The sequence below is a fragment of the Suncus etruscus genome, chromosome 6 (assembly GCF_024139225.1).
Source record: "Suncus etruscus isolate mSunEtr1 chromosome 6, mSunEtr1.pri.cur, whole genome shotgun sequence".
Lineage (NCBI taxonomy): Eukaryota > Metazoa > Chordata > Mammalia > Eulipotyphla > Soricidae > Suncus > Suncus etruscus.
This window is the reverse complement of record NC_064853.1, coordinates 64,368,422-64,381,649: the sequence shown is the minus strand read 5'-3', so window position 1 is coordinate 64,381,649 and position 13,228 is coordinate 64,368,422. Positions and strand designations below refer to the sequence as shown.

Genomic DNA, 13,228 nt, shown 5'->3' with positions numbered 1-13,228 from the left:
AAATCCCTAACCACCAAATAATATAAAATTGGTTAGTGAATAATTATAGTTAATATTTTATTATCACCTTAAGTTTAACCAATTGCTTTATTTATATCACTAACAAGATATTTACCATTAATTGACTAAAATAAAATATTTTCACTTTATGTAGAAATTAAATAACTATTTTTAGAATAATGTTTGTAAAAAACAAGGAAGTTTTTTGATTATTTAATTTCTTCACTCCATGGAAAATGATATCAACTTAACATTTTAATAAAGTAAAGCATTCTAGCTTTGGGGTAGGGATTTGGTTATGGGCCACACCAAGTGGTGCTCAGGGGCTATTCTTGGCTCTGGGCTCAGGGGTCATTCCTGGCAGTGTTCAAGGGACTATATTGCCTGGCAGTGTTCAAGGGACTATATTGATGCTAGAGAACAAACCAGGGTTCGGCCACGTGCAAGGCAAATGCCCTACTCACTGTTCTATTACTTTAGTTCCAGGCAAAGCATTCTTATAGGGACCACAGACTCTTTGAAATTCTGGCTACTCAAGAAAATACAAATTTAAACTTTGAATATCAAAGTTTATATAGAGAGAAATGCTTATAGGTGGGCAAATATGGAAAGTGAAAGAAAAAACAATCACACATTCTATGTTTAATGGGACATTTGACACTAGCCTGCTTTACTTGGGGACCTTGTATTATTACAGCAAGGGAGAATATAGAAGAGAATCAATACTTAGAGCCATCGAGAAATTATTTACTTTTAAAAACATTCCTATTTTAAATGCAATGTCTTGAATTAATTTTTTCTGTGCTGAATTCCATGCTATATATCAAACTTTAGTTTTTGGATTCTATCCAACTGTGATTTGAGGCTCACTTGGTTGCTATAGGACTGTTCGTGTTCTGAGAATAACCAGGTGGACACCCTCTTTTATTGGGGAGAATCTGGAAATAGCAACAGAGTTCAAAACCAGGTATCAAAACTGGGACATCTGGGGCTGGAACTAAATTATAGTCTTGTACACAGCATACCTGTATTCAACCCCTGGCATCCCATGTAATCAATTGTGCATCACCAGAAGTAGTTCCAGAGCACATATCCAGAAGTCACCCATGAATATTAGTGTGGCAAAAAAGAAGAAAGCAACCAACAGGGTTTTATCTCCAGCACCCCACATGATCACTCAAGAACATCAGAAGTGAATCCCTATGCACAGAGATCTGAGCACTACTGGGTGTCTCCCTAAAATAAAGCAAAGGAACAAATAATTCTCTACTCTTTCCTCCAAAATTCAGAGTAAATTTTGCAGAATTTACTGAAATACATGTTTGTAACTGAAGAAATATTATTCTCCATTGCATTTAAGAGAGCAATTACCAAGAAGAGAGAGAGAGAGAGAGAGAGAGAGAGAGAGGGAGGGAGAAAGGGAGAGAGAGAGAGAGAGAGAGAGAGAGAGAGAGAGAGAGAGAGAGAGAGAGAGAGAGAGAGAGAGAATGTGAGCAATTATTTTTGAATTGAGAGATTATGTTTGGATAAAGAATTAAAGAATAATGTCAAAGTGTACTACTTATTCTGTCAGAATCAAGACATAAAAGTGTTTGAGTGGATCAAGCAGAAGAGTAGCCAAATTAAATGTAGATCATAACTGTAAGTTATAGGTTTTTGACAAGGAAACTCTAGAAAAAAAGTTTTCACTGTGTGTCATTTGTTAATGATAAGCAAAAAACCTTCCTCTTTCTTTACAAATCTTTGCTAATGAGTGAATAAGGCATTGTTCTCTGTTATGCTGTTAAAAAAAAATAGTAGCAGACAAGGGAAAGCTGCTGTTTTCAAGTAGTTGGCAATAAGAATATAAATCAGGCAACTGAGTAATGCTGCTTACAATTTGGCCTAAAAACAACTTTTCACTTTGTTAGAAAAAGGACTGAACTTGTTTGATTGAATTTAATTTCCACAGTGGATTTCTTTCTCTGTATAGCTTTCTGGGAATTGTGATATTATTCAAAAAAATAGCTTCCCTTTGAAATAGTTTCTCTTCTACTACTTTCTGTTTTTAGTGCCAAACACTATGTTTTAAATTTTTACTGGAAAAACCAGAGTGATAGAGTAACAGGATAGTGTATAGGGCATTTGCCTTGCATATGGCTTACCCTAGTTTTATCCCTGGCACCCCATATGGCCTTGAGTAAATCCAGGTATAATTACTGAGAGCAGAGCCAAGAGTAAGCCCTGAACACAACAGCATATGGCCTAAAATTTAAAAAAATATAATTTGGGTTGGAAATAGCTCAAGCAGTTGAGAACGTCCTAGGCTGTGTAAGATCATATCTTTGTACCTCCACGATCACTTTTGTAAGGCCAAAGTGACATCAGTGTTCAGCGAACACTGTCAGACTGAACACTGTAACCCAAAAAACAGAATGTGAACCTTGTTAAGAAGGTATTTGATCATTTAAATGCAAATAATATGTTTACAAATTAAACATTAGGGACTAGAGAGATAGTGTAACAAATAGCTTTCTTACCCTGCATGCAATTGCAATGTAAGAGTTCAACTTACTAAGTAAATTTAATCAGATGGAAAGAGACAGACTCCAAATGATCTCTGTTGTATGGAATATAAAGAAATATAATAAGAAGGCAACACATGTTGAAAAGCAGCTGAAACTGACAACTGGTCTTCAGCAGGTAGTTTATGACACAGTAGAGATCACAGGGTGCTATCAGTAGTGATCCCTAAGCACAGAGCAAAGAGTAAACTCTGAGTTTCATCAGTGTGTCTCTAAAATTAAAAACAAAGTAAAGAAATAAACATTGGCAATGTTTAGCGATTATAAAAATAATGAAGGCTGGGGGTCGGAGCAGTGGTGCAGGTGGTAGGGTATTTGCCTTGCACTCCCTGACCTAGGACAAACCATGGTTCCATCCCCCTGCATCCCATATGGTCCCCCAAGCCAGGAGTGATTTCTGAGCTCATAGCCAGTGTCACCGAGTGTGGCCCAAAAAACCCCAAAAGATTAAAAAAAAAAAAAGAGTGCAGTATGAATTGACATGCACCAATGAGTTGTTTTTGTCATTTTTATAGTTTTAATATATTTAATTAATATTAATATATTGTTTATATAAAATATATAACATATGCTACATACCACATAATAAATTAATATTATATCAAATAATATATAATATACATATACAATTTAATATATAAAATATGCAACATAATAACATATACACAATAATATAATATAATATAATATATTTATATGCTATTTTTATAAACAAATATATTTATTTAACATATTTCATTAATATTAACATATGTAATTAATATAGTAATATACTATATAATGCATTTTATATTTACTAACATATCAATGAATCTGGTCATACAGTTTAAGCAGTTATAAAATTTATAGTTTTATTATACCACATGATAAGAAAGTGCCCAAATCCTCCATTTAAAATAATTTTATTGTGTTCGCTTCGGCAGTACATATACTAAAATTGGAACGATATAGAGAAGATTAGATTGGCCCCTGCACAAGAATGACATGCAAATTTGTGAACCGTTCCATATTTTTAATAAAAATAAATAAATAAATAAATAAAAATTTTATCTTAGGCATCATGGTTTACAATACTATGCTAGAATTTCACGCATAAAACACTCCAGCATCACACCCTCCATATGAATGTGTACTTTCCTCTACAACACCAGTGCTGCCTCTTTAGTACAACCTCCAATGCCCCGAGTGTACTATATTCTTTCTTTCCCACTGTCATAAACTTCCTACTGACGACCAGTTCTCAGTTTCACTTTTGTCTTTTCACATTTGCCCTTATTATATTGCTTTGTATCCCACACAAGAGAGATCATTTGGTGCCTGTCCCTCTTTTTCTGCTTATTTTACTCAGCATGATACTCTATCTATTCATCCAAAAATCAACACATTGCATGACTTCATCTTTTGTTATAGCTGAATGATATTCTAGTGTGTACTAACATTTCATTATACACTCATCAGTTCTTGGACACTTGGGTTGTTTCCAGATTTTGGCTCTTGGGAAAAGTGTTTCAATGAACACAGAAGGAATAATGAATGGAGTTTTCAGGCCTTTGTGGGTAGATGGCAATAAGTGAGTTACTGGCTCTTATGGAACTCAACTCTTAGTTTTTCATATATGCATTAGCTATCTGCATGTCTTCTTTGAGAAAGTTTTGTCTCTTTCCCTCATTTATTAGATGTGGTTCATTGTTTTGTATCTTGTAAAAAATAGTCTGTCATAAGTTTAAACTTTTGAGATTAAATTTTCTTGCTTTATGTGGCCACAGCATTATAAAAGGGAAAAATCATGATTATCATATCAATAGTTGTGAAAAATATATATGGGAAAATTTAACTAGAATTATGCCAAGACAGTTTTAATAAAAAATAATGTTACAAAACACTGGGTATGCATAAAAAACTAGCTTTATGTACAGTAATACAAATATTTTTGTCTGAAAAAACTCTTACATAAAAATGATTTCTCTTTTTCTTAATCTATTTATAAGTTTTATGACTTACCAGGAAAGATAATAAACAAAGACAATAGACAATAATGATCAGGAAGGATAATGAGTGTATTTATTCATGTAAAATTATGATGTAATAGGTCTAATGCAGTAGTACACACACAGGGAAAACAATTACCTTGCATGTGGCCAATTTGGATCACTTCCCTGACACCTTTTATGGTGACCTGAAACCCTACAGAAATGACTCCTGAATTTAGAGCCAGAAGTAAAGCACTGAGCATTGTCATGAGTAGCCTCACCATAAATTATGATACATTAAAAACATCTTGAATAGTCTATAAAAATATGAAATAGCAAAAATAAAAATAACAATAACAATAACATAAAATAAACAATAAAATAACAAGTAAATTTTATATCACAATTAATAACACTATGCATATATAGAACATACTTTTATTTCTATTCATAATTAAAATTTTGTAAAAGACAATTGATAGTAGAATCAATATGTTAAATATGTTAAATATGTTAAATATGTTTAATAGTGAGAAAATAGTTTATGATTTCTGATATTTTCTTTTAAATTTTCAACAGACTATTAACTTTGCATTTTTTTTTAAATCTTAATGAGGGGCAGGAGAAATTGCATGGCAGTAGGCAGTAGGGCATTTGCCTTAAATGCAACCAATTTAGGACCTGCAGAGGTTCAAATCCAGGCATCCCATTGGTCCCCAGTACCTGCCAGGAGCGATTTCTAAGCAAAGAGCCAGGAATAACTCCTGCCACCGGTTGTGACCCAAAAACAAACAAAAGTCTTAATGAAAACATGTTAACATATTTTATAACATTTTGATTTACTTTAAAAATAAGCCCACGTTGGGGCTGGAAGAGATAGCATGGAGGTAGGGCATTTTTCTTGCATGCAGAAGGATAGTGGTTTGAATCCCAGCATCCCAGATGGTCTCCCGAGCCTGCCAGGAGCTATTTCTGAGTGTAGAGCCAGGAGTAACCCCTGAGTGCTACCGGGTGTGATCCAAAAACTAAAAAAAAAAAAAAAAAAAAAAAAAAGCCCACATATACATTATTTTGGGTAGATAGTTTTAGAATAGTCCTAAAGTTCACTACATCTATCTATTTATTTATCTACATATGTATATATTTACACATATCTAAACACATCTATTTTTAAATATGTATATGATACACATACACATATTTATACATACATAAACATACATACCCAACAACTTGGGATATATTTTAATTTTAAAAAATGACTACAAAAAAATAAAAATATATGCTCAATTTTATAATAGCAGCTTCATATACTATCTATATTAAATAATTTTTAATCAAATATAATAAAATATGATAATTTAATATGATTAGAGATGTAGTCATAAAAGTATACCAAAATCTCATAATAAAATATGGACTTTATTTCATTGCTATTAGATTTAAAGTACTTTCAAAATAATAATCAAGCAGTATTAATTGTATATTCATCACAGTTTTTCACTATAAGCCCATAGTGTATAGAAAAATTATATTCTGAGAATTAATAATTGATTTACATAAATGTCATATTGTATAATTTTAATTAATAAGTATTTTAAGCAATACTCAGAAAATCTTGCCTTAAATTGTTTAATCTGTCTGATTTTAGGAATTTTCAGTGGATAAGCATGTATATTACATATAATAAATCTTTACAAAAAGTTTTATTCTTACAATTTATTATTCTAACCATTTTATCAGAAATAACATCTACTCAGCTTTAAGATAACAGCACTTTTGCTTGTAGTCTAGATTTTACCATTACCAGTAGTGGTAAATTTTTCAAAGTCATGAATTTCTCAGATTTCCTTTCTCCAATTACAGTGTCAAAATGATCCAGCTCTCTTAGTCAGAGATTTATTAAAGAACACTTTAGAAATCAATCTAGGAGGAAGTGTAGTGTAAGGGTTCTGTTTTATTTTATTTTGGAAGGGATTGTTTACTTCTGTTTGGCAGATGGAGAATGGTATATTTGAAGAGGAGTTAAAAAACATAGTGGGTAAAGAAGGTCAATTTTATATGAGGAAACACATGTGCTGAAAATTAGACAAATTGAGGAAGGTCTAAATGAGATAGGAAAATTTATGATGAGGCTAATCAGGCTACTACCACAAGTTTCAGTGAAAAGATATAATCACAAAAAGGGGATATAGTAAAGGTTCCTATTAGGACTGTAATCAAGCAATGTTGACTAATTTTTCTTTTACTTATTTCTCCGACAGTCACAAACTTGGTTCTCAGTTTACCAAAATATATACATAACTTACCAGTTTCCTAGATAAAATCAATCTTTTGTGAGCAGAACAGGAGGGAAATTTATAGAAAAAAAAAGGGAGAATTTATATTGACTATTGAGGTATTATGGTGCCAATATTGATATCAAAACATGGGTTCACAGTTACATTATACAATCCAAAATATGGGTGTCTTTCACATAATTTTTCAAAACCTCATTCAGAGAAAGAAATACAAAAGCAATCCAAAATCCATGAGCAACTAGGTAAAGACTGAAAAACTTTCTAGCATTGATATCAAGAAATTCCCTACACAAAAAGTATTCTTTCTCTATAAATGAATAGAAATCAATTGAATTATTTGTGTACTGAATTTAGGTAAAAATAATTTTTTTCTTTTTCACTAATGTTTGAATCCAAAACTTTTTCTTTTCAATTCTTCTCTAACTAAAATGTAAAACCAAAACGCTCTAGTCATTTTTACAGGTCGTGCAATATTGGCCTCTTTACATATGAAAATATATTATGCTTTTAGAAATCTTTTTTATGTCATTGATATTAGTCAATATATGATTATATATACAATATAAGATATATAATTATACATATATAATATAATCACGCACATATATATTATATAATGTATATAAATATACAATATATTATGATTATGTTATATGCTATATTTGATTATGTTATATAATTAAAACCTAACACAATACACTGCATATAATTCTACATAATTGTCATATACCATAGAATTAATCAAATTATAATTAATATGCTATATAATTAATATTGCATTATTATAATAAAAATTCTGTATGAATATTATATTATAGTAGACAATCATTAAATATGATAAAAATCTAATATATTACATCTAATTATAATATACTAATTAATCATAAATATGTCAATATATTATATATGTAATATGATATATAACTGCATTAATATATTACATGTGATATAATTAATATCATAATTAAATATTATAACCATCTTTATATTATATTTTATTTTTATTTATACATTTTATGGTATATATTTATATATTAAATATAATATACATGCATATATTATAATTATATAATATAGCATATTATATATACTATATATTACTATAATAATAGATATAAATAGTCAAAAGTGATTTTTGACCCCAGAGTATGTACTGAAGAAGATGAAGAAGGGGGGCTGGAGAGGTGGCGCTAGAAGGAGCACTGCAATTCAATCTCCCGGCATCCCATATGGTCCCCCCAAGCCAGGGCCAATTTCTGAGTGCTTAGCCAGGAGTAACCCCTGAGCATCAAACGGGTATGCCCCCTCCCCCCCAAAAAAAGAAAGAAAAAAATAGAAGATGGAGAAGGGCCAAGAGGGAAACAAATTATGAGTATATCAAGACCAAGCGGAGTGGAATGGGTGGGGACAGTGGTTAAGGATCTTTTTTTTTTTTTTTTTTTTTTTGGTTTTTGGGCCACACCCGGTAACGCTCAGGGGTTACTCCTGGCTATGTGCTCAGAAGTTGCTCCTGGCTTGGGGGACCATATGGGACACCGGGGGATCGAACCGCGGTCCGTCCAAGGTTAGCGCAGGCAAGGCAGGCACCTTACCTTTAGCGCCACCGCCCGGCCGGTTAAGGATCTTACTTATGTCCATCAGTGATTTGGAGGAGTGGCAAGCTAAATATCAAAACCAGAGCATCAGCAACACTGAAAGCAGAGAACCAAATCTAAAAATATACCTGTTTGACTAAGGAAATAGTACAGTGTATATGACATTTGATTTGCTTACAGAGCACTCAAGTTTAACCCCTGGAACACATACGGTTCCCAGAGCCTGTCAGAAGTGATCTCGGACCACAGAGCTCAAAGTTAGCCTGAGGACCACAGAGTGTGATTCAATCTCGATGCTCCACAAAAAGTGCCCCTAAGAAGGAAGCAGTTGTTCCCATGACACTATGCTTCAAGGTCCCAGAAACCCAGAATCTCTTAGGCCAAGGAAATCCTTTTCTAACTTCCTCAATACTTACTGTGCCTATGCAAAATAAGTGGGGGAGGGGAGCACAAAACCTTGCCACACCAGCACTCCTTTTTATTTTTTTTCTCTTCATTTTTACTTCTCTTTTCTCTTCGTTTTTTCCTTCTTTTTCTTACTTTTTTACTCTTGTGGTTATTATTTGGTGATTCTTTGCTGCGGGGTGCTCTTTATTGTTTTGGCAGCTGCTATCTTTTTTTTTTTTTTTCTTTGTCTCCTTCCAGCAGAACCACACAATGTGAATCATCTTGTTCTACCTCATGAATTATGGGGGAAAATAAAAATGAATGGTACCAGAACCAAATAGCCATATGAAAATTGAGTGGAATTAAAACGTGATCTAACTTAACATCAAACCTAAAGTCAACAACAGAATCAATGTTCTATCTACAACAAACTATACACAGAGGGGAACAGTTTCACTAGCACTCTGGAGGATAAAGGAGAGATATGGGACACATGTTGGGAAAATGGGTGGAGGGAGGAGGACAACCTGGGTAGTAGGAATGGCCCTGATTCATTGCCACTATGTGCCTTAAATACTACTGTGAAAGATTTGTTATTAACTCTGGTTACAATAAAATTATTATATTAAAAATATCCTACACACTGTGCAATCTCTTCAGCCCCTTGTACACATGTTATACACAATATGTTAAATTAAAAAGAAATTTTAGGGGCTGGAGAAATAGCATAGAAGGTAGGGTGTTTGCCTTTCATGCAGAAGGATGGTGGTTCGAATTCCGGCATCTCATATGGTCCCCTGAGCCTGCCAGGAGCAATTTCTGAGTATAGAGCCAGGAGTAACCCCTGAGCACAGCTGGGTGTGACCCCCCACCCAATTTTTTTAAATAATACTTTTTTTTGTTTGTTTGTTTTGGGGGGGCCACACCCGGCGTTGCTCAGGGGTTACTCCTGGCTGTCTGCTCAGAAATAGCTCCTGGCAGACATGGGGGACCATATGGGACACCGGGATTCAAACCAACCACCTTTGGTCCTGGATCGGCTGCTTGCAAGGCAAACGCCGCTGTGCTATCTCTCCGGGCTCTTAAATAATATTTTTATTTAATTTTAATTTTAAATTAACTTTTAAATATTTGGCATTTTAACCTATCTGCTTTCCACATTACCATTATATGAAAAAGTGTTTAAAACAGCTGATAATATTATATTGTTTCCATAATTTAGGGCAATTTTATTTTGGTGTTTTTTCCTGAATTTATATTTCCAATGAAGTTAAATGAATAGATTGAAACAATAAAATAAATTGGAAATAATAAACAGTAGTATTAAATATTTTTATCGGTTTTTTAGTCTATGCTTTCTTGATTGAAAAACTAAAACAATTTTTAACCTCCGCAAAGAATTGGGTGGGGGGGATTTTGGCCCACACTGGTGACGCTCAGGGGTTACTTCTGGCTATGCACTCAGGAATTGTTCCTGGCTTGGAGGATGCCAGTGGATCAGTCAGTCCTAGGTTAGCGCATGCAAGGCAGACACCCTACCGCTTGGGCCACCACTGTGGCCCTCAACAAAGAATTTTTACTTGCATTTTCATGCATTGTAGATTTAAAGTCTATGCTTATAGGGTTAACTTTTTTTTGGGGGGGAAAGGGGTCACACCCAGCTGCGCTCAGGGGTTACTCCTAGCTCTACCATCAGAAATCACCCCTGGCAGGCACGGGGGACCATATGGGATGCTGGGATTCGAACCACCGTCCTTCAGCATGGAAGGCAAATGCACTACCTCTATGCTATCTCGCTGGCGCCAGGAGTAACTTTTCTATCAAAGCTAGAGAAACCAATCTTTGTATATAAATAATTTGAGGTAGAAAAAGAGCGTTATAAAAAAATCAAGTGCTTACAACAAACGTTTCTCCCCTGTTTCTTTATTTAGTTTTTGATTGGGGCCACATCTGGAGAAGTTCAGGGCTTACTTCTGGCCTTACCCTCAGGGATCAATCCTGGTAGTTCTCAGGGGACCATAATTTCATCAGGGATCAAACTTGAATCTGTGAGGCAAGGAAGAAATCTGCTGTAAAATTGTTCCTGTTCAAAGTTCTCTCTTAATATTCAAAATACATTTATTAAATATACTAGAAAGTCAGGTTGTAAGCTAATCAATTGTCAGAAATACAACAGAAACATCCTCTTTCTTTTGTATTTGTCTAGTAGAACCAATGTTTATTTAGCTGACAAGACTTTTTAATCAATTTTTAAAAATAATATTAATAATATAGTGATACCTAACTGCATAAAGAGACCTTTGGGTTTTTTGCATTATTTATTATGTGGTTGACTCTTGAACATTATTAATAAAGCAACTTCTTCCTCTACAATGTCTTACTTTTTCCCTACTTAGAGGTCTTTCTTTCAAGGAGACACATTTATTCTTCCACTTCAACATTCATTGTATTACTAGTTTGATAGCAAAAGTTTTTTCAGTGTACAAACTAATATTCAATATGCCAAAAGTTGCTTAAGCTAGTAGATTAAATGATAAGCTCAAAATCTTAATGCTAAATCCAGAAGTCAGTTAGGAAAAAATTTAATTATAACTTGCATTGGAATTAAAGACATAAAGTAACTTAAGAAAACAAATAACAGCTCTTTAATCATGGGTCTTAAAAGACTACTAGTTTAATATTGAATAAAAGCATGATGTAAAATTTTCAATTGAAGAACAATTATTCAACTCAATAATAATTCAATAATATCAATACTAAATTATCAATATTTTTTCTTTCGATTGATTATAGTTATAATTTCTCAACAATCTGTTCATAGACATGTTTCTTTTTTTTAAGCCACACACAGAGATTCTTGGGGGTAATTTCTGGTTCTGCACCTAGGACTTACTCTTGGCAGTATTGGAGGGATCATTTGGAATGGCAGGGATGAAACAGATCATCTACATGCAAAACAAGTGTTCTATTCACTGTAAAATCTCTCCAATTCTATTCACAATCCACTTTATGATTCTAGGTTATGCTTGGCTATTTTTTATGTATTTTCTATGATGTTATGCTTATACGCCTTTGTGCTATGTGCTTGTATACAGTCATATGTACATAGGTCACATCTTAATTAAGCCCTTTCAGTGAGCTGGCAGTTTTTTTTTTTTTAATAAAATATGGTATACTGTAGTCATACAGACATTTATAAACATCTTATATACTATGCTACCAAAAATCTACTCAATATACATTTAACTATTTTAATAATACACACCCTGCTTTCTCTTTTAGATAATCACAATTTTACTATTTGTCTTTATTAATGTTTTAATATAAACAACTTAATATAAAAGTTTAAATAAAAGTGGTAACAAATATTTCATTGAATATTATTTTAGGCTCATTATTTTATATATTTATTTTTATATGTTTTTATATCCTTATGTAAGCACCATGATTACAAACATGTTTGTAGTTGGGTTTCAGTCAAAAAATATACACCCCCTTTCATCACTGCAACCTTTCTGCCACCAATGTCCCCTTTCACCTTCCTCCAACCCTGTCTGTTTTCAAGATAGGCATTCTATTTCTTTTACTCAGTATCATGATTTTTATAGTTGTTAGAGTAGTTATATCTCTAACTGACCTCACTACTCTTTGTGGTAGGTTTCATATCATGGGATGGTCCTTCAGGCCCTCATCTCTATTGTTTCTGGGTATTATAACCATAATGTCTTTTATTTTTCTTACAACCCACAGATTAGTGAGACTATTCTGTTTCTATCTCTTTCCTTCTGACTTATTTTACTTAACATAAAAGTTTTCATGTCCATTCAAGAACAGGAAAAATTTATGACTTTATTTTTTCTAATAGCTGTGCAGTATTCCATTGCATGTAAGTACCACAGTTTCTTTACCCACTCATCTGTTGGGAGGCTCTTGGGTTGTTTCCATATTTTGGCTACGGTAAATAGCACTGCAATGAACATAGATGTGCAGAGGGCATTTTTGTATGTTTTTATGTTCCTAAGGTATATTCCTAGAAGTAATACTGTTGGATCATATGGGAGCTCAATTTCCAGTTTTTTTGAAGGAAAAAAAAAGAAAGCTGGCATATTCACCAGCAGTAAACTATTCAGTAGTGGTGAATGAGAGTTCATTTCTCCCCACATCCCAGTCAGTACTGATTGTCATTATTCTTTGTGATGTGTGCCAGTCTCTATGGTGTGAGATGATACCTACCTGTTGTTTTGGCCATCTGTATTTCTTCTTTTAGAAATTGTTCATTTCTTTTCCCCGCTTTCTGATGGAGTTCAATTTTTTTGATAAGTTTGGTCAATACCTTCTATATCTTAGATATTAGCTTTTTATCTGATGAATATTGGATGATTAGTTTCTCTCATTTTGTGGGTGGCCTTTGT

The 13,228-nt window shown here is 33.2% G+C and overlaps 1 non-coding gene across 1 annotated transcript; it reads left to right on the top strand.

The window, feature by feature from the left end:
• Positions 1–3,473: 3,473 nt before the first annotated feature.
• Positions 3,474–3,578, top strand: LOC126013146 (U6 spliceosomal RNA). Its single transcript, XR_007497476.1, has one exon. It is a non-coding gene; the product is annotated as a U6 spliceosomal RNA (small nuclear RNA).
• Positions 3,579–13,228: the final 9,650 nt, after the last annotated feature.